This window comes from Rhynchophorus ferrugineus, unplaced genomic scaffold (genome assembly GCF_030347505.1).
Source record: "Rhynchophorus ferrugineus isolate W39M unplaced genomic scaffold, kcgeb_rfMv2 rfM1, whole genome shotgun sequence".
In the NCBI taxonomy this organism is placed as follows: Eukaryota; Metazoa; Arthropoda; class Insecta; order Coleoptera; family Curculionidae; genus Rhynchophorus; species Rhynchophorus ferrugineus.
The window spans coordinates 16177144-16200920 of record NW_027472580.1 but is presented as its reverse complement, the minus strand read 5'-3'; the positions used below and the strand labels follow the sequence as shown (position 1 = coordinate 16200920).

The following is a 23777-nucleotide window of genomic DNA, read 5'->3' as shown; positions in this document are numbered from 1 at the left end:
TGAACTTCTAATTTGTTTAACACTATAACTCAATGTATATTTAACAAAATGAAGTTCAGGTTTTTGTATATGTAGTGGCATTGTGTGAAGTGTGCTGTTTTGGTTTGCAGGATACTATCTAACATTCGCAGTTGCTGCTTAGAATTTCTACTACACATCGGTGTTAGTGAGTATAATTAAGTTTATTATTTTGTATCAGGCATGGTCATTCATTTCATTTTTCACTTGTTGTAGTTATGTAGTTATCTATTTCATATTACTTTGAAACTTTCCCTTAAAGATTACAATCTGTAGGCTAAATTAATAGTATCCTCATAATCGTTTCAAAGTTTTTGTTATAAAGAAAACATTCTAGTTCTGACGTATTATTTTGATTTTTTGTTAGATGTTATCAAGTGTAGAATTATTTCCATTATTAGAATGGGAATTATTAGTTGCCTAAACATTTACATTTCAGAAGATCATTTAATGTTAATAATTGTATATTTAACAACAATATATAGGAATTTATTTATATTAAATAAATTAATGTAACTAAGCTAATGTACCTTGTATTTGTATTTTTTGTGTTTTCGAAGATGATTTTGTAATTATCTAGTTTTTTAATGGCAGTTAATGTTATATAACAAATAAGATTTCTTTTCTTATAATGATATCCAACTGTTATAACCAGATGGCGCCTGTGTGTAGATATTTTCAATTATATTTTTGTTTAAAGCAACTAATAAAACCTGTTTTCTTAATAAGTATCATACCTTCTTAGCTTACGCACTATGGTGAGCAGTAAAAATTCTTTAATTCTAACTGCTTCTTAATTTTCCATTAACGCTTAAATGTAACGTCATTTTCCCATTCCAGGTCGCAACATTTTTCCGTATTGATTCACTTGTTTTTTTTTCTTGGCGTCACAACTTACGTTTTAATAAAATAACTAACTGAAATACTATTAGACGTATCAATCTGTTGTTTTACCTGTTTTTAGTCTATTAGTGTAATATAAAGTATTGATGTATTATTTATAATTTCAAAGTAAAACGCGTTTTCTTCACAGACAGATCAAACTAAACTATCCTAGGTCACATAATACTACTGTATTTCTCGCTAATGTTTGATGACTTATTTCAAGGGGTACAGTGTTTATTAATAAAACTACAGTACCATACGGAATAATAAAGTAATATTTCCAACATTAGAGACAATGGGAATTATTTCTATTGCTAATTAAATTAAACAAATATGGAATCGGTGTAGACAATGAAATTGACTTCCCGGAATCACTTCTCCTGCTAGGTGATGTATCAAATTAAACGGTAACCATAAACAGATCGCTGATACATCGCCCATTTTTCTCGATCAGCTTCGCTTATACTAAAAGAAAAGAACGGCACATTAGAGTAGGTGTTGTCGTCCCCACAGATGAAACCTACTTTCTCAAAATGGCGTGAAATCAATTTTCTGTTTGGTTCATTGAGGTATTTTGAAATTGCAGCGTTAGACGGTATTTGCGGTGGGCGCGTTATGTATATCATACAGGGTGTGGTCGATTAATACTAACTGGGTTTAATGGATATAATACATATATTTTTATGAATGTTACGGCAGAATAAAATATGTTGTTGGATATATTTTGTTTATACTCATTGTTTTAAGGTTTTATTGAGTTTATTTTATATATTTTACTTAGTTTTAAGATATAATTTAAAATATTGAGAAAATATATTCTATGGGAGCAGTCCCCTACTTGCTTATATGGGATTAATGAAGAGATTGTATGCTGCGGTTACACCTTGACTTAAATTTTCTGCGTTCTGACTTGAAAGAATGAACTTTAATGCTACTACACAAGTCAGATGAAACATTTGATTTCATTTATAAACTTTATCTTAATCTTAAGTCACAATACTTAGTATCACCTTCCATACTCAGTTAATTAAATTTTTCATTATTAATCTTCTTGTTTTTCAGTTTCTATATATTTCATATATCTAACTTCTTTTAGTATGAAGCAATTCAGGCATTGGAATTCGCTTAAATACTCTTGATCCGATTTTTGATAAGCTTGCGCTGCATTTTCCTTTTAGAAGCAGTAAAATATGAAGAAAAGAACCTTCTGGAATTTGCATTTTCTACCTTGACAATATCTAATAATATGAAATGTTCCGTGAGTTTTTCTTTTAAATACGCTATAGTATAGCTTCATTTAATAAGTATTGTTAGAGATATATGCGACTTTTAAAACCATTTATTAGGAAAGGAAATTACTTTTTCTCTTCCCTAATATGTCGAATACAGCTCAAAGAGTTGCTTGAATGTGTTTCGTTGGTCAATAATCCGATTCCAACAGATTTTTTAAACTTAGATCGTGAAGAACTTACTTAAGACTTAGATTTATTAATGATGATGGTTCTTAAACCTGTCGGATCAGCTACCCCAAATACGATAGCATTTATCTACCCGAATGTGTTTGTTGAATTTATGCCTGAAGTTCATATGGATATCTGTAGTCTGGTTTCATAATTTTGATCAGGGTAACAAAATTACCCCCATAACCCTTTCAATAAAACAGCCAATGCACGTTATAGATGACGTCGAATATACCATCAAATGCAGTTTGTAAAATTTGTTTTAAACTCTGAGTACCCTAGTAAAAAAGAGACATGTAACCGGACCAGTCTAAAAAATGTGATTTGTGTTGATATCAGTCGACCCTGTTGTCAAATGTCTACAAAATTCTTCAAAATCGGCAAACGTTGTAGACCAAAATTCTAAGTAATGCTGCAACTTACAACGTGCTGACGTCATTAATTTTGTCGAGGTACATTGGCTGTATTGGATAGACTATATTTAAATATTGAGTTAGAAAAATTTACAACTGTTTTTAGCGTGATATAAAACTTGTTATATATAACAGTGATATATTTTATTTTGTTGACAGCTTCATTGTTAGGTTAATTCCGATGGTTATAATCAAAACTTAAACAGTGCGAATTAATGAGAAAACAGAGAAATTAATGCGACATAGTCGCATTTAGTGAAAGTTTGGTATTCGAAGAATTTTAAAAACCTTGAAATAAATGTTTATCAATTTAAGTCAGGTCAAGGGCATTCGATAACATTCCTAAATGAGTTCATATAATTTCGTACTAATAACGAGAAGAATATAATAGAATACGAGAATTATTTGCAATATGTTTCTTACGTTTCATGACCACACATATGTTTGGTTTTTGGAAATTGAAAACTCATAATAATTTACTTATTTGAAGGATATTTTTATAATAGAGTATCAATGTTCTCTAAATATTTTAAGAAGTAGCAATATTTCTAATAAACTTTTAAAATTAAGTACCAAAATACATTAAATTATTTTTCGCCGTCCCTAATATCTTGTATTGATGTGACATAATAATGACAGTAATGCTTTAATAGTGCCTTTTATCAAAAAGGTATGTATTAATATTCACTTTTCATGTTTAAATTTTGATTTCATTGTCATTAGTCATATTTCAAGTGAGGGATTTTTTGAATTTCCCACACATTAACTTCCATTACTACTATAAACTGTGCACCTGAGCAAGCTGCATCATTTAAGGTGTGTTTGAGAGACATTGACAACAATCCAGCCCTAGAATTTCAACAGAAATAGAAAAAACATTTTCATTTGCTGATAAAGCATTATTTTTTGAACAAAAAAATCACTGAAACCAAGAAAAGTTTTGATAAACACTATTGGAACTCTGCACCCTCAGTTGCAATGTTTAAGATGTGGCTTATTGAGTTTCGTTGTGGTTATACCAGTACAAATAACGATGAACGTGCAAGGGTATCACGCGAAAGGTGTCGTTAGTTGGATGTTTATTATCTTGAAAAGGCTAAAACGGTCACCTGCCAATATTATTTAGCGCTTTTGGACACATGATATAGATTTGAAGCAAAACGACCTCATTTGGCAAGAAAAATGTGTAGTCACCATGGAAAAAATCCATAAATTTGGCTACAAACCAAATCTATCCATCTTATTCCATCCATCCATATTATTGAAAGTGAAACAAACGCCTATTTTCAGGGTCTTTAGAAAACCAATTATAATAAAAGGAGGTAATTTTGAGAACACAATGCTTTTTTACTGAAAAAACATATTTCATTAAAAAAATCACTGAGAACTGGGCCGCGTATATTAGTACTTAATGATATTTCAACTTGTTGACTTGAACTTATCACGACAGATACTTCTAATGTCAAATCATAATGAAAGATAATGATACTGACAGTCAATATTACTGGCACATAATAATAGTACGGGTAATTAATTATGCTGACGGATCATAGTACCGATAATTATTAATACGGACAAGTAATGATACTGATAATGGATGGTACTGATAATATCAACGGCAGATAATGACAATGGTAGCCAATAGTAATGACGAGATAACCATGATGGTTAACAACAATCTCAGTCCGTAGTCAATATTAATGACGGACAATAACTTTAACTAATAGCAACGACAAATTATGCTAGGACCGCTAGGGTAAAGTCAGAATCTCAAATCAATAAATAAACAACACTCGTGCTATTGTGCACTTACTTTTCCTAACTCCGACTATGATGAACGTACAATGCGCATAAAGGAAATCTCTAAAGGCAAACCGCTGCCACTAAGAGCCGACAAGAACCATTTTCGTGGCTTTATATATGCTCCAAATTATCAATAAATCATAATTACATATCAACTTCTAGTTTATAAAATAATTATAATTTACAGGAATTTAAGAATTATGGAAAAGATAAATGGATAAATAGATTAATAAATGAATAAATAGGAAGTAATAAATGGATATTTAATAAATAATACATGGGAATTAAAAAGAGAAAACTGGAATAATCTGGGAACAAACACACCATTTGATGAAACTCAGGTTGGGCGGTACAAACACAGTAATATCAACTGAATAAAAAAAGCTGAGAGTTGTGTCTTCATTAAAAATTCAAACGTCCCATTTATGGTAATTATTTCTATTGCCGGGTATTCACAAAAGCGACAGGTCCCATAATTAAAAAGAAGCGGTAATCTCGCCTAATTCACTTTACATTATTATTCAACCCTTAAAAAAACATAAATGGGCCAAAATTAAAAAAGTCTAAAAAAAATATCGAATTATCAGATGGAATTGTAAGAACGTTTTATGATTTCCTTTTCTTTCCATCTTTGTCTGCGTTTTAAGGAAAAAATATATCTGGAAAATATAAATAAATCATACTCAGTTTTATTATTATTAATCATGATATTAGTAACACCGCATATTAATAATCTTTCATGATTAATTATCAGATCAATAAAAATTACTGTATAAACACATTCTCAAGCCTTAAAATTAAATACCGTACATAATACAATGAAAACGTTGCACCAAATAGGGCTAATGTAAACAACTTATCACCAATGACGATTCATTATCAGAAATATTAAACATTGCACTTTGGATGTTATCACAAATATTGATTCAATATGTTAAAAATAAATAAATCACTCTGTCCAAAAACTAAATGTCGATGTTACATGCAAAACAAAACTTTGCCATTAATATAATAGCTTATTATTTAAAAATCCTCTACGCTGTAGGGAAATACAGGAATAATCACATATGCTGAAGATAACTTGCCTCTAGTTATTTCAATATTTTAAAATAGTTCCTTTATTAAAATGTTTTAAAATAGTTCCGTTATGTGTGAAAACTTATTTATTTGCAATATAATGGTATGGAATATTTCTGATAATACATTGTGCCTTTAATTCGTTTTGCATGAGAAAAGTTAGCTTTAGTTATTTTGAAAACAAATTTTAATTTCATAACTTTTACACAATTCATCGTATTGATGTTATATGACGACTCTATTGAGCTATAAATAACCTTGTCATTCATAATGACTGACATTTAAAACCACAAAAACCAAATTTACAAATTCTAACCTAAATGTAATTAATATCAAATGTTTCATTTTTTCAGTACATGTTTTGATTCAATTTAACCGGGCAGATGAAAATACAGTATAGAATATATTACTTTTGGCGCTAACATTTTTTTGTTGTAGGTCATTGTAATAATTAGGTTTGCCTTTTATTTTAAATCTTACTCATTTTTCATTACACTAGTAAAACAATTGACATTCTAAAAGCTTTCGTCTTATTTCTGGTTAACAAGATTTGGTTTTACCCATTTTTAAAACAAACATTACGGTTTTATTACTTTTACGCAGTCGTAAAAATAAAAAGAAATCCTTAACAGGAACAACACTCTGCGCGTATGGAGCTCAAGGTTAAGCGCGCACATTTTATGTTTTAGTTATATTTTAGAACATTCCTGCTTAAACATTATCGTACTGTATGTTACATTTAGTGCATAAACATGGAATACATTTAAATCAGATGTTTCGTCAAAGCCTGTAGGGGGACCGTATAAATAATAACGTTTAAGTCATCGACGGCGGCTGTGTCGACTGTCCACGGTCATTTGTTTTACCTAATAAGGCAACGGCAGCGCCTACTTTGTTTTGATTGTGTGTAAGGTTGTCTGTAATAGGCCGTGCGAAAAATCGTTTAATTTCTTTCCGATTTTTCGTACATAAAAACATATCTACGGTTGCCTTAACGTCAACGATTGTCCTTTATTGGGAAACCATTCTCGTGAAGGTTTAAATTTAATAAAACGAGATAAAAACATTTCCAATTAAAATCTTCAACCTTTTCGTTTTCGATGTCAGCACCGCGATCAAGTTTCGGTTGTCTCCAAAAGCATTAACTTTAAATCTATTTAAAGAAATTCAGTTGCTTTTTTTAATTATTGCGTGTTTGCGTGTATTTTGATCAGCTATGAAAATGCTAGTTATCAATGTAAATAACTGTTTAAAAAAAATCTAACCTAATTATTAAATTCGATTGTTTTATATAAAATAACAGTCTTCCATTTAGTATTATCGAATTGTGTATATAGGCGCTAATCACGGAACAGTCAAAATTGTATTTTCGGTCGTCATTACCTCTGTTGTTTGATTTGGAGAAATCTGCTTCCAAAGTATTCTTTTAGAAGTATACGGTGATGTTTTCATATATCTATATTATATACCATATCTCATACTTATGTTGCTATTAATCATATCTCATTTATCTGTCTTAATTTGAAATATTTAAGTGTTGATTTTCATGTCATGATATAAGATTCACATATTATGCGGTTAGCATTCGGCAATGATTCTGGATTGTCCAATAGTTTCACTAACGCATATTCGATTTTTAAGGAATTCTAAACGGAATAAGAAACGATTTATGTTTAAGCAAAAACCCCAAATGCAAATTACAAAAAAAAAAACATTGTACTCATTTGTATTATACTGGTACATTAAAGTGATTTACTTTAAATGTATCATTTTTTATTTGAAAATGTATTTTTAAAATGAATGGTAATATGTTTTCAATATATCCAAACATATAACAATAACAGATATTCTTTTTTCATTAAATTTTTTTTTAATTAATTGCATTTTACATTAGATATGCTTTATAAATCTTTATTCACAAAATTAATCATTATTATTAAAATTAAATAATTATTACTATTATTGTATTGCACTTGCATCATGTATTTTCCAAATAAAAATTAAACTACTTAAGCTGAAGTTAAGATTAAAAACTTGTATACTATACAAGTTCATGTGGCTTGGTTCGCTTTAATCTTCTGATTTTCTGCATTTAGTCCAGTAACTGTATTACTTCTACGATGCTATAACTTAGAATCTATACTTAATCGTATAGTTCTTCGTTGGTTACATAGCGATAATTTTTTTTTTCGCGTGATTGCAGCTTAATGACCTCTCCTTTCGAATTTGTAGATTGTGTAAATCTGTTTCTGCTTTTTCGCTATCGAAGGGGCTACTGAATCGAAAGACAATGAGAAACATCTCTCATGAGACCTCTTCTTCTTGGGTTATTCAGTTATTTTCCTTTATTCATTATTATTGTTGTTTCTTCATTGATGTTATTTTAATGCAGTGAATTTGATGGTTATATCTTACAGTATACGAATATCGGTATTTTCCATCCGTAAAAAAATTAATATCGTCTTAAATTAGATATGCTTAGGACAATCTTAGTTTATAAATTTACTACTGTTCTTTAATTTTGAGTCTGATCTGCTCTACTTTTTGTCTAACATAAAGTTTTCAATTTAACCACCACCGAGACTGATGACGAGGTATTTCACTGATTCTGCGTGAGGAATCAGGCATCAAATTATATAATTAGGCTTTTGTAATTTCGCCGCAATGCAAAATTAACATGGACATATTTGGAGCTATTTAAGCTGTATTTTCCAGTCTCTAGCCCATTTGTGGATCTTGCTGACTTTATCGTCGGCAAATGTTCCAAGGACTCTTTTATTATTGAGATGTCAGAAGTGTAGAGTAGATACAAGAAATGTCTCAGAACACTACCCTACGAAACTATAACCGAAATAAGCGTAAGTGATGAAAATTCCTCTTAGCGAGATGGGCCTGTAAGATTCGACTTGTTTTGCCAGTTTGTCAGGTTTTTTAAGCATAATTATTTGTGCCATCTTAAAACATCCAGGGATGTGGTTCAGTCTCAGGCTGGCTTTAAATAAGTATACCAATATGATGATTGCTTTACCTGCAAAAAATTTAAAGCAATTATATTACTTTTTAGCAATTGCAAATTTGATATTTTTGTTATTTTTCGTAATTACCGAGATAAAGTGCACTTCACTTTTTTCTTTACAAAATTTATTTATTAAACGAATGGAAATCCGTTTTCAATATTTTCATAGACGAGAAGCTAAATTCTTAAATTGCTGGTCATAGCTGTTAAGGACATTTAACATCAGAACAAACTGTCCTTATTTTGGAATATTCCAATCCGTGAAACTAATTAATTGAACAAATATAACAGAATCTAAACGGATTTGTCTCGTCGTATAAACCCTCAATTTGGCACAAGAAAAATTCGATAAAATAATCGAAGGCTAATGTCACGTCAGGGTGACCTATGACGCGACAGAATCCGGACAAACAGTCGACAGTTTTATTAATTGCAATCGAATTTAATTAACATTGATTGTTGCAATTGTTTATTAAATATGATCAGTTCATGTGTTATATTCCAATAATGCTCCATGTCTTTCATGATATTGCAACGTACAGTGGTTCGCAGAACTGGAGTTGGAACTATGGACTGAAAAGGTCTATTGACAGTTTATTAATTGACTACTTTTTACCATCGACTGAAACAGTCATTCAGTTTTTTAAGTCTCTAGATGTTTGTTCAAGCCTTTTAAATGTTAAAACTTCTTTTATTAAAAGTTTCAACGAGTAACGGTTTTAAAATATTCCTGATTAACAATAAATAAAACTAATATTTTATTTAAACAGAATGCGATAGTTTAATAATTGATAAAAATTGATTGAGAAAATTCTATAAACCTATTTTGGTGTAATTATTCTACTCTTCTTTACAATCAAATCAAATATATAAAATATAAAAACATATAGTTCAAAATGAGACTGTTCTTTTGAATATAATACGATGCAGCAATTATCGATTTTCGTTTCTTTTCCTAAATTAGTACGAGAAAGAAAATGTATATCTCCGTTTGACTTATGACACGATTGAAAAAATATAAAAAAAACATTTGTAAGCACACATTCGAATGAAATAGAAATAAACCAATTATATTATGACATTGTTGCTTTACGTATATTAAAATACAATGAAATTGATTAATTTATCATTTAAGATTATTTAAAATGAATTGATTTCTACGGCATAGAAATCCAAGCAAATATTTTCGTCTCTTCCTATCATGTTTTGATCACGATAGATAAAAACAGTCGAAGGATGTATTTGCCTGCAATAATAATTACTATTTTCAGTCGACAGCTTTTTTGCCTGTCGACTATAGTTCGACTGTTTTGTGATCACCTGTTTTCAGTCCATAGTTCCCAACACTATTAGAAGCTATACAAAAGTTTTACCGTAGCATTAAGACTGTACCCTAACAAATTACACCGTGCTTTTATTAATCTACGCGAGCCGTAATTTCAAATGCATAGTGGGACAACCATACGAAATGATACATGGATGCCAGAATATAACGTAAAAGCCTGAAACTAATTCTCAACGAAAGATATTGGATCTAGTAGTTAATTTTTGAGAAAATATACCTTATATAAATAGTTAAGATACATAATACTGTAGAACAACATTTAATCACTGGTGTGAGAGAAGCAGAGAAGACAGAGATCAAAATTAAATCGTAAAAGGGCTAAGGGCAAAAAGGGCTACATAAGCATGCAAGATCTTGATGTGATGTAATCGGTAACATCGTTAAGAGGCACAAGGGCCAGGCAAGGCGTCGTTATCACACCACGCAGCTTGCGGTACATGAGTTACGGTGCGGTACTGCGGTTTGGAGTTAGAGCACGACGGGGAAGTGTCGGCTGTGATAGAGTAAGGCCACGAAAAGCCGAATGAGTTATTGGCCTAAAGTATCGACCAACTCGGTAATACATCTATTGTCCGAAAGACGAAGAGTGGAGAAATATCTCGAGTAGACCTCGGATATAAAATCGTGAACTTGGGGAACGTCTGTTTCTCTATGAATTTGATTGTTCCTGACGAACAAGGGGGCATTGATTATTCTCCTGAAGAATTTTGTTTTGAAAGACTTGAAGACGTTCCACCTGGCTAGGTGAGACGTATTTTAGATAGACACTGGAGCCGTATAGAACGACCGATCGAACCAGCATCTTGTACAGGAGAGATTTTATAGAGAAAGGAAGCCTGCTGGCCCGGTTGATAACCGGAACAGCAAATTAACAATACCTTGACCTTTATGGGGGGACCTTTGAATGTGGGAATTCCACCTAAACTTGCGATCGAAGACAAAACCGAGATCGGTGGCTTCTTCTGACCATGGGATTTCGGCGTTCTCGATTTTAAGACGTGAAATGCTCGGTGCAAAACGCTTCTTGTGGAAGAAGATGGCCTGGGTTTTCTGTGGGTTGACCTGCAACCTCCAGAAATGTAACCACTGGACCATCTCATCGAGTTGTTTTTGGAGTCTACTTCGGATATGCGGTGCTACTCTTGAAGAAGCAAAGTAAGCAGTGTCGTCTGCGTAAAAAGCTGCCCCAACTTGTGGTCTCCTAGGGATATCTGAAAGAAAAATATTAAATAGAGCGGGTGCCAGGGTGGAGCCTTGTGGAACTCCTGCGTCGATGATTTTCCGGCTAGAGAGAATATCTTTGATCACCTGGAACGATCGTCCTGACAGAAATGATTCGATAAGAGCTGTTAGGTCATCAAGTAGACCTAATCGGATGCATTTCGCCACTAAGCCTTCGTGCCGAACCTTGTCAAAGGCTTTGGTTAGGTCCAAGAAGACCGCTCCAATTCTTTCACGTCGGTTAAAAGCACAGTTGATTTTTGCGGCCAACCGATGGGCCTGATGAACGGCTGAGTGTTTGGAACGGAATGATATTGTTTGTCTTCGAAAAATCATTAAGAGCATAAAGAATTGCTCTTTCAGCAAGCTTGAAAATGGAACTTAGTATGCTGATAGGTCAGAAGGTGATGACTTAGCTCCTTTTTTGGGGATAATTGAGATGAATGCATGTTTCCATGTAGATGAAAAGTGTTGCAGCCTCAGAACGATTTGAAAATCTAACGATATATCTGGCATATACAGACAGAATGCCGAGTATTCGCGAAGGCGACAAATCCCGCAATTACAAAGAAACGGCAATCGCACCTAGTTCAGTTTATATTATCTTTCAAACCTTTTTAAAAAATATAAACGACCCAGAATTAAGGAGGTAAGTACCATAGATATTCGGAAGGATTTATGATTTCTTTGAAGGGTACATGTATATGTGTTTTAAGAAAAAAAATATTGAGAAAATATAAACGAATAAAACTTGCAGCCGGCTTGGTGGCGCGGTGGTAAAGGCGATAGGACGGTCCTCCTACTGTTGCGATAGCCGCGGGATCGAATTCTGCTGGAGCATGGTAGATGGTCGTAAATTTATGTTAGTCATTGTTTAAAATTTGTGATTGTTCTAGGCAAGAGTGTAATATCCGAAAAGGAAATTGATCCCAGTCACGCCAGTAACCAGGCTGGGTAAGACCGGATGTCTTCTGGGATGATTTCTAAGGTTGGTCACTCGCCAGTTGGTAGGCTTAATGCTGAGGACTGTGGTTCGAAGCCCACGCTAAACTTTAGGTCCAGTCCAGATAAACCCATAGGTGGTAAAAGGAGACTTTAAAATATATAAAAAAAACTTGCTTTTAAGTGTTGAGGTAGGGGTATCGACCGCCGAGAAAAATATCGATATTTCAATATATCGGTATAAAAAGTTTATAAAAATAATTATATGGTTTTTTATGTTTAAGAAAGATATTTAATTTTTTTAACAAAAAAAGGCTAACAAAAAAAAACGATATGACGGTCAAAAAAAATATCGGCTAAAAATACCGATATATCGATATTTTTTCGGCATCCCTATGTTGAGGAATAGAACTTGATAAGGCTGTTTTTTTCGACTCTTAAAAAATATTACTAATACCATTCCCAATATAGCTTAAGGAAATTTCCCGCATCAACATAACAATTATATTAGGCAATCCGCTCCCAATGCAACACCAAATAATACATATTACATTTTGTTCCGTTTGACCAAAAAATTACACTATTAAAAATAGCCATGAGTCATTGTTTTCATTTCAATTGGTTGGTGTCGTGAAGATATCCTTTCGGTGGCGATTTCTAAATACCGGTTTTGTAAAAGTGCTAATGATTCGATTGAGGAGACGGTTTAGCGTCGGCTGACGTCTTAGAATAAATTATCGTTCAAAGATCATCTTTTACTTACTTTTATGCGATCCATGCTTCCAGTTCAATATTTATATGATTGTAATAGTACATTCACGCTGTCTAATATTATATATAATAGTGGGCCAAGGAGAAATTATTGTAGTTTTTTTAAACACTTGATTTACACATTTTTGCATTCAAATCAATTTCGTTGCGTTGTTAAAATGTTTTCCATTTCGATCAATGACCTGTCGATGTGGTTCTTTTAACATAAGTTTTAATCAACTGGTTGGTATCTTCGTAAGAAGTGAAGCACTGCTCAGACAGATCACGACTTATAACATATGTCAGAATAAGTAGTAATCGGAAGGAGCAAAGTCTGGAGAATATGGAGGCTGGGGTAGCACTTTAATGTTTCCAAGTATGTTTTCACCGCTCACGCAACATATGGTCGAGCGTTGTCATGCTGAAGAATAACATTGTTGTGTCTTTACTCGTATTCGGGCCGTTTTCGCGCAATTCTCGGCTCAAAGGCATCAATCGTAGCCGATAGCGATCCCCATTGAAGGTTTCATTACATTTTAACAGCTCATAGCATACCACACCGAGCTGATCCCACCAAATACAGAGCATCAACTCTTCGAGCCATGGATATTAGGATTTGTCGTTGATGTTGATGCATAATGAGGTGGTCCCCATGATTTTTTTCGCATTGTATTATCGTAATGGATCCACTCCAAGCTTTGGAATTATTATCATATTCTTCAAGCAATTGTAAATGGTTCCTTGTGTTACTCCCAACAATTCTGCATATTGTTCTTGCGTTGCGTTGAGTAAGACCTTTAGATTCTCGTCACCTGGGTGTCCATAACGCTCTTTGTCTTCGGTGTCAAAATCACTACTTTCAAAACGCATGGTTGTCTCGGTTCAAATTCAGACATTTTCAACGCCCCGAAGAAATGTTTTATTCACACTCCGACTTATGAGGCTTCAACATGAAGTTGGTTACAAATGCACGCAATGCGAGTTGATATATAGTAACGTCATGTGTTACAAAGCCTTTCAAATTAGTGTGCTGGCCTGATTAAGTTAATATGTTACAAAGAAACTTACAGAAGTGAGTGAGGACTTGTACTTATACAAAACGTAATTACAACAAGCTTTTTCAATTGCCTCCAGGTCGCTATAATCACCAGATAATTTCATTAGCAAACATATTTACGAATAGATAAAGATCTCGCGATACTAAATCAGACAAATATTATAGGTGTTATGTCAAAATTGAAATTTTTGAGATTTACAGTTAATAATTTTTATTGATCCTTGGTTTACATATTCAAGGCCATCGTTAGAGCACGTGTACCGCATATCAAACAAGTTCAGGGTTTTCTCAGAATAAAACAAATAATTATTATCAGAATATGTCATCAAACTGTTGGTACGACTCCAAAACGGTAAAACACATTTTTTAAATCATTTTTCCGAATAGACCGAAATCAGATCGTGAATAATTGATGGTTAAAAGGCGTTTGAAAATCAATCAAATATAGATTCTTAAGATCGCACATTATCATGCGACCAGTGCCAACTTTCTTCTTTGTGTCAATACACGTCTGGTCACGTGGAAAGGTTAATTATTCCCATCACATATAAAGATGGTGTAAACTGTTATATTAGATGCTTGCATGTATTCTAGTCATATCATGATTTTCGCTTTATAGAGGCATTTATATGTATTAATCAGAATATTTTCATCTCATCATTTTTTACAATTCCCGTCTCTTTGGTAACATGGCGATACCATGCCGAGAGAATAACGTTCCATTTTGGTTCTTCTTCGCCATTTTGAAACCATTTGCCAGCCAAGCTATGCTGCATCAATTTCAACAAGTGGTAATTAGAAGGCGTTATGACACACTGTATCCTTCACAACTCCTGCTATGCGTGGCCTTTCATGATTTTGTATCCGGTATTTGCTATTGCTGGTCTTTTTGCAGTAATATGTCGTTCACTGTATTTTATTGACGTCGGTAGACATCTGCAGCAATAGTTTCATTCTGTTTTAGCTACTAGTGACCTTTGGAAATGGTTTTTTCGGGAGAAACTACATGAGTTTTAAGAAAATTAAAAAATGTATTTATTCAAATTATTGGCCATTTGATCTATAAAACCATTCATTGAGCCATTTTCTAACTTCTTCGAAATTGGCGAAGCGCTGCTCTTCAAACGCGTATCTCATTGGTGCGAAAAGTTAACAGTCGTACGGTCCCATTCAAGTGCTTGCAACGCTTCTTTGGCCGGTTTTGCTTTATGGGCACTTTACTGCGCCTTCGGGCCCATTTTGAACATTTTTTGATCAATGCGTGGTTCAAATTGATCATTTGTTGTCGGTAGCGTTCACTATTAACTGTTTCATCAGTTTTCAACAATTAGTAATACACCACGCCACTCTGGCCCCACCAAACACAGAGCATTATCTTGCGACCAAAACGACCAAAATAAATCCACTTTTCATAACCCGTCACTATTCGATGCAGAAATGACTTCCGATCATACCTTTGAAGCAGCAGTTCACAGATGATTTTTCGATTTTCTATTTACATACAATTTAGTTGATGTAGCATCCATTTTCCGATATTTTGGATTTTCCCCATTGGTCGTAATCGGTCACTAATCGTTTTTTCAGTCACATTTAACGTTTCTGCCAATTGTTTTTGAGTTTGGGTTGGGTCTTCATCCTATAACTCTTGCCTTTTCACATCTTTAAACTTTTTGGGTCTACCGAAATAACATGTATAGCTTTAAAACTTGATGTCAATAGAATAAAATAACGTATGTGTTAAATCATAACATTGCATACTTAAACCTCACGAAATATGTTATAAAAATCGGTAATTACTTTTATTTAGTAACATTTTTGCTTGGGATTGTCGTGGTAGACTTACTTTTCATCGCCATGCATGAGCAACAGAAAACTCTTATTTTTTTGCCTGGGAAACAAACCGGGATGTTGAAACAGTTCAAAATTGATTTTCATCCAATAAATCTCGCAATGATAGATGACAGAGCGGACCATAAGTTCATCACTAGTTCATTTGTTTGTCTTTCTACACATAATCTAGAAATCCATATTCATCATTCCAACACCGCTCCAACATTTCATTTCTTACGTTTGTAGAACAACTTATCTTTCGTCACTAAATAGGCCTGTCCACAGTTATTGTACACTCAGATGACGATCGTTTTGATTCCGAAGTGAAGTGATGGATCCATGCTTCATCCATTCTTACATACAAGCACTGCTCAGAATCATCAACAGGTTCTTGTTTTTCGTAAACAGTGAGCAAGCGCGGTACCCATTTTGAACAGAGAATATTACTAATATAAGGGCCTACGAACTGAAAGTGGTTAAGAAACGCTGATATAGGCCTTCGATTGAGTTTCCATTTTTTGTAATGCTTAAACCGTAATATTTTCCTAATTTTTTTTATCTTTCTTCATCTTCTCTAAAATCTGGAGTCCATTCGCTTGCCCACATTGATTTTTAATATTATCCACATTGACAGTGATAAAAGAATATCGTCTGAGCTCGTGTCAGAAAAAATGTGCTCTATATTCACGCTTTAAATAGATCCCAGTTATTCTGATATCAAGACAATATATTATCCGACTGAAAGCGTTCTATTTATATCACCGATTTCCCATAGTTTGTCTTCTAGTCTAAAATCGATCGAAATTATTTTCGAACGTTTTCTGTTTATACCAAAACAAAAACTTGTTTATTAACTAGTAAAATTATCTGGCATTTCTCCCAGAAAGTAGTGACTTATCTCGTCTCTCATTATTCAGTAAAAAACGGGATATATACGTTTCGATGACACATTGAAAGTTATTTTTGAAAGGGGACACGCCACGCATATTTTAAGAAATCAAATACGAATTAATATCAGCTGCAACGTGCTTGCTACGTACGTATAGGAGACGTTCGATTTTTGCCAAAAATTGTCGAGTTCTTAAGTAATTTTGAGTCGCAAAAACGGGAGGAATGATAATGACATCAGACTTATAATGTGTGGTTTAATATATAATAATATATAAGTGGTTATTATAGTCTTGTAACGAAATAAATAGTTTAATAAGTTTTATATTCATTAAAAAATTGATGATATTAGGTTCGCACAAGACGTATATTATATGTTATCTTCAGACTGATAAGACAATTATTATTGCGACTTTTTGGATCAATTAGATTTTTTCTTCTGTAATAATCGTAATGCAATAATTTTTCATCAAGAATCTATCAATATCTCTTTATACACATCAAGTTTATCTCCCTCTGTTGTTTAATCATATCTCATACAATGTTTTCAATTAGTTTCAAAATTTTCTTTTAAAATGACAATAGTGGAAGCATATTTTGAAGTACATTGAAGTTCAAGAACGCTGTTTCAATAATGCGTTTTTGCAATGTGTTTCGAGCTATAAAATCGTGTTTTCCTTTCGAACAATAAATATATAAAGCCGGCTTGGTTGGCGCAGTGTTCAAAGCAACAAGAGGGTCTTTCTCCTGATACGATAGTCGCGGGTTCGAATCCTGCTGGGACAAAGTTGTACATTTATGTTTGTGATATTTAAGTGTAGCACTCACTAACTGGTAAGCTTAGTACCGAACCATGGTCACAGTAGGTCCAGTCTAGATAGACTCTGGTTGATAAAAACATTAAAATATCAAGAAAAACATACAGAACCAAATAGTAATTACCCTTTATATTTCTGTATAATCTGTTGATAATCTATTGTATTTCATCAACCCAAGTCTTTATTATTAGTATCACCTCTGTTTCTGAGGTTTTATTCGAATATTTTCTCGACATGTTCTCTTATTATTATTCGATTATTATCGATAAACATTTTTACATTATGCTTTTATATATATATAGATTACGTTTTTGTGTTCTTTTATGTTACTTTATTTTTGTTTCTTGTTTATTGATATGGCTTTTCTCTACAGCTTTTTTTCTTATAAATATTATGAAACAATAAGTATACAGCATAAGAAAATGGCGTATAGGCAGAATCATTTTTTGTCAGAAAATTAGGTGAAGATAGGCTTTGCCTTAATGTTAGTGAAGAGAAGTCGTCAGTCAAAGTTTCCTTCTTTTTATTGATCTTGTCGAGTAGATACGAAAAACGAAAACATTATTAAAAACAAGAAAATTTCTGTACAAGAATCTGTGCTATTATGTGCAGATTTAAAACCTCTATTGAATAGTCAATAATAGATTAATAGATAAAGTGAACTATAATATTAAATTAAAATTATGTTGTACCAAGAAGGTGAAGCAACGAATTTTCGCGTAACAAAACAGTGATTCAATATTTTCAGAATGAAGTAGTAACCGAACAATTGGAAGTCAAATATCACTCACCACGGAAACAATAATATATTCTCGCTACACACATTGCTTCCACCTTTTTTGTAGATAGAAAAAAGGCGTTGGAGAAATAATTTTTGTTCAAAGTGTGTCGTAATTTTAACAGATTCATAATAAAAACTTATAATAATAAATAGTTTTTATTTTGCAACAATGCAGTGTATATTAATCAAAAAAATTCATCGCTTTACGTAAATTTGTTTTGTTCTTTTGTGCCGAAAGAACGGTCGTTGGTTTGGCAGCAATCCATTTATCGATTCATTTTCGCATTTCTTCGACATTTAAAAACCGTATGCCAGCTAAGCTATAACTTCATCGATCTGAACAAGGGGTAATCATAAACCGCTATATTTGTTGTATGCGACAGAACTTCCCATTATAGCTATGACAATATGTCCTTCACAACTCTCACAAGAACTGGCCGAGGTGTTATTAGCCTTTGCTGGCCTTTTTGACAACAATACGTCGTTCAATTTATTTAATTTGATATCGGTAGATTTTGCTGGTTAACACCATACGCACAGCAAGACTTTTTGCCCATGAATATTCCGCATCAACGTCGATGTATAAGTTCTTCTGAACTAACTCGCGATTTTATGTCCTTGGGAATGTTCTTTTTGCAAGTAATGAAAGCGCTGTGTTTAAACGGTTCAAAATGGCATTTTCTCGTATGTAAATGTCTGGAAACAATTGATTCGTCAAATTCTAAGCTAAGAAAGTTTGGATTGTGTTTTTTTATAGTCACCCCAACACTGTTTTGTTATTTAGCGACTTTTTAGCAACACAGACTAACGCATGAGCATCTGTTAAAAGGAAGGGATCCTCCACAATGTGACGAATGCCAAACATAACAGAGCGTCAAGCACATCCTTCTGGAGTGTGAAAAGTTTGAGGTACTGAGACAGCAGCTCGGAATGTTGTTCTCTATTGTAATTTGTTTAGTATTTTATTTTTGAATGTAATTTATGTATACTTTATTTAAAAATATATTGTAACTCGACCCTAAATAGCCCAAGAGGCTGATGGGCTTTTAAAATAATAAATAAATAAATTAATTTTTAGCAACACAAATTATGTTTTAGCCGTTATTTGTCTTTGACGTCAAATTATGACGAAGAAGCATAAGCTTCAGCTGCTGATCTTTTCAATTCGAACAAGAAAAGTAATGAATGTGGAAAATACAATTTTGAGCTTTCCATGATTAATTGAGGAACTGTTAATTTGTGTAGAGAAATGTCACAAGCATTGAATTTAACGGTTAAATTAGGTTTTTTATATGTGGTTATAATTCTTTATATTAATACTTGTATTTGCAATTATCACAAACAGATATCGCTGATCAAAATTAATGCAAGAAATAAGATAAAATAACACCGACAGTATTAAGTTAGTTTGAGGATAGCAGATATAAAGATTATCTTCATTGTGGGTGTTTGTTAATCTCGAATGATATTTATTTCACAAAAAAATTATTTTTGGGAGAAACATGACTCGCATACACATAATAGCTAAGTTAATAAGTATTTTTTTTAATTCTCTGAAACACGTTTATCCTAAAATGTATTCGTGGATGTAGTTTTTTTTTACTTTTGAATTTTATTTATCTTCCTTTGAGGTAGAGACTTAACAACTTTGCAGCTTCATATGGTAAATTAAGGAATTGTGACAGCTTCTTCATCTTTACTAAGTTTTGAAATATCGCAGCAAACTCTTTCATCCTAGAAAATTGTTGGAACATGCATTATCAGAATAAAGATATCCAGCCAGTGAAAAAAAGCAGAAACGCGTTGTATTACTGGTATTCATTTTCCATTTTCTTGTAAGTCTGTGTCGAGCGCATCTAATATTACAGAATGTATTTTCAGAAATACCACAGCCTAGCCTAACCTATTGTTTGTTTGTAATTGATCTACTTCCTCTGGGTTCAACCAGTATTTTATTTCATTTAGGGTTTTCGTGAAAGCTCTACTTTCATCACTGATGGAAGAAGTTTCAGTCAATTGATGTATCCACTGTAACTGTTTTTTTACCATTCTTGAATTGTAAATGTTGTGAAAGGAGCTTAAATAAGTCTTATTTAAGTTCTGATTCTGGTCTGTATTTCAGGTGGATGTTCACTGATTATGTCCTCCAATACGGCATCTTAATTTTTTTTAGAGTTCTTTATCTTTTATGTTGCGATGGTGTTGGAGCCTTGGCGATGCTAAAGGTTGTTAGGCTCCATCTGACGCTTCCAAATGAACCTTTATAACCGTAGCCTTCTTTAATCTCAACAATCCCCTTATGGGTCTTCCAAGACGCAAAAATCCAACAAAGAATGTCCAAGAATCTGACAAAAATGATACGTGCGTGATGATCGCCTATTTCTTCGGCACAACAACTGAACATGTGGCAACCGTGCCATTAATAATGTATACTGAATAGAATTTTTAATTCTGAATGATACACAGCAGTATTCATCATAATAATGCAAACTCTCACATTGGTATCGGTTGAGACAACCACCTATTTGACTGACCAAATGGTCCTCCAATACGGCATCTTAATTTTTTTTAGAGTTCTTTATCTTTTGTGTTAGAACTACGAATGTTGCCATTTATTGCGATGGTGTTGGAGCCTTGGCGATGCTAAAGGTTGTTAGGCTCCATCTGACGCTTCCAAATGAACCTTTATAACCGTAGCCTTCTTTAATCTCAACAATCCCCTTATGGGTCTTCAAAGACGGGCCAAATCTGACGAAAATGATACGTGCGTGATGATCGCCTATTTCTTCGGCACAACAACTGGATATGTGGCAAGCGTGCCATTAATAATGTATACTGAATAGAATTTTTAACTCTGAATGTTACACAGCAGTCTTCATCATAACAATGCAAACTCTCACATTGATATCGGTTGAGACAACCACCTATTTGACTGACCAAATGATAGAATGATGCGCCATCCTCCGTACAACCCTGATTTGTCAGCATATTTTTGTATTTTGATTTTGTTTCAACCTGATTTTATTGTCGGCGACTGGAGAAGCCGTTAATGTAATGTTGAAATGTAAATAGCAACCCTCGTGTGTTGGAAATGTCGAAAGTATAGTTCACAAGTTGTATAAGATGGAATTAGCTTTTTGTTACGATAAAACTTAGCACAAATGTTTTGAAGAAAGATCGTCACCAAATTGCGAATTAGAATAAATGAACTCTAAGGACGTTTTCAAACATTTTCAAAATATATATAAAGAAACATCTAATCTGACAACTGGTTTTTATTATTTTTCTTATTGCACGGCCTTTGCTCAGGATATAGTACGTAATTAATAATTTAAAAGAAGATTTACTTCATTCATTTGCTGACATAATATTGAAATCAGAATGTTTGTTAAATTTGCTTTTTGTAGATCTTTTGCCAATATATAAAAAAGTGCGGCTATTGAAGAATCGTTTGAGGAAGATAAATACTGCCCTGCAATATTCCTGAATGTCTCACAAGCTTTTAATCGGGTTTGGGATTTGGGATTAATCTGTAAGATGAGCAAACTGTTACCGCGTAACTGCATGAAATGGCAATCTCGACATTTAAAACTATTTCGGCTGGGATTCCACAAGGTAGCGTCTTAGGACCTCTCCTATATCTGCTCTACACTGCTGACATTCCAACAACAAAAGAAACACTACTTCCAACTTTTGCTGACAACACAATTATTATGGCAAACGACATATCTCTGCCTAGGGCAATAGAAACATGTACAAGTGGAAGTCAACAAAATCTACAAATGGACGAAAGATTGGAAAATTCAACTTAATAGCTCCAAATCTGTCCACGTTAATTTTGCATTGCGGCGAAATAATAAAAACTTAATTATATCACTCATTGGATGCCCGATTCCGCAAGCAGAATTAGCTAAATACCTTGGAATCCAGGTTGGTTAAGTGATGATCTTGAACATATTGGTCATATTAAAAGTTAAAAAAAGCGTTTCTGCCCTAGAACAGAAACCTCTGGAAAATAATTAATTTTATTCGAACCTTTACATTCTAAAACATAACAACTCTTATAATGTTTTTGTATTTAAACGAATGATATTTACTTTTAATACTACTGTTGTGACGCGTTTTTGTAAATTTAAGTTTATGCTAATTGTAGAATTCTTTCGAATGTAGAATGTAGAATTTTTTGTATAGTTAACAGGTCTAATGTATTAGACCTTTAACTGATGTTCCTAATATTTATGACATGGGAAAAGAATTATGGCTTAATACAAACAAAAAAGAATCCCATCGACTCGTTGTCGACTGTTTCCGATAACGGGGATTCAAATACCGAGGCAATACGAAACGTGTCAGAAGTAGACCTGATAGAGGACTCCTTATGGTGCCATAAGGAGTCCTCCACCATAAATATCAAGAAGGCCCGAAGTCGTGGAATTTTCGAGAGTTCCTTAAGAGTCCGAAACGCCCGTGTTCTATCGACGTGAGGAGTTCCTAGCTGGAAGAGTATTTCCCACCCAGATATTCTGAACGAATCGGGGTACAGAGAAGGGTTTCTTGAACCAGCCTTGTTCGTCACCACCAAGAACCCGAGGGAGAAGCTTCAGCGATAAAACACGGTGCATCGACAACGAGAGACAGTGTTGAAATGAGTGAAGAAAGTATTGAATTGAGTTGAGAAAGAAAAGAAAAGAAAGACAGCATTGTTAAAAGCATTGATAAAGAAAGAATTGAGGAAAACATTGTTAGAATTGAAATGAGCATTAATTGAAGAAAGCATTGTTAAAGCTATTAAGCATTGAAGGCAGCATTGAAATAATATTGTGAGAAGAATTGAAGATTGAGAAACCGGTAGAATTCCTGTCAATTTTAGCCAAAACCACACTTTAGTTCTCAGTAAGTACATTCGATCGAAATTATAATCCTTTACCCATAACGTATTAATCAATTATCATTAAATGTATATATATTTTTTATTATTTATTTAAATTAAACAACTCGTCTTTGGGTATTAATTTACCACAAAAAAAGAGAGAAAATAATTTGTATTTTATTTACAACATTGTTTTCTCTCCTACATCTCAACAACTACAAAAATAACATCAGAACAACAAACCACTCACCCTCTAGTAACTTAAACGCAGAACATGGTTACGGATGTGTATTTAAGTTTCCATTCTATATTTCTATGTTTTGTGAATTTTGTTGGTATCTCTCAATGGACAATTCCCTTGTAATCGCACCTTTCGCCTTCGTCATCATTGCAGCTCCTAAAACACCGCTGAAAAGTTATTGGTTCTTTTTGTAGAAATGTTATTAAGCAAAACAAGATCTGTATTACGCTTTGTTTTTTTTTTATGTGATTCTTTGATTGTCCATGGTTTTCTACAACCTCCCATCGTGTTGTTATAGACACTTTAAAATCTTGTTTTTACTTGTATTATTTCAAATAATATGAACACCTAACATATTCACA

At 33.1% G+C, this 23777-nt stretch overlaps 1 protein-coding gene and 1 long non-coding RNA gene across 4 annotated transcripts in view; one reads left to right on the top strand and one right to left on the bottom strand.

The window, feature by feature from the left end:
* The window catches only part of stv (BAG domain-containing protein starvin), a 35649-nt gene that overhangs the window by 731 nt on the left and 11141 nt on the right, over window positions 1-23777 (top strand). The window contains exon 2 of one of the 3 annotated variants that reach the window (XM_076402516.1): window positions 111-166. The exons of 1 other annotated variant lie outside the window; for it this stretch is intronic. The gene's annotated coding sequence lies outside the window, so the exon portion shown is untranslated. The remainder of the gene's footprint in view (window positions 1-110; window positions 167-23777) is intronic. One more of the 3 variants, XM_076402523.1, reaches the window with a different exon arrangement.
* LOC143195451 (uncharacterized) lies at window positions 1161-23556 on the bottom strand. Its single transcript, XR_013005538.1, has 2 exons — window positions 23425-23556; window positions 1161-1368 (listed from the first exon to the last, which is right to left on the bottom strand). It is a non-coding gene; the product is annotated as an uncharacterized LOC143195451 (long non-coding RNA).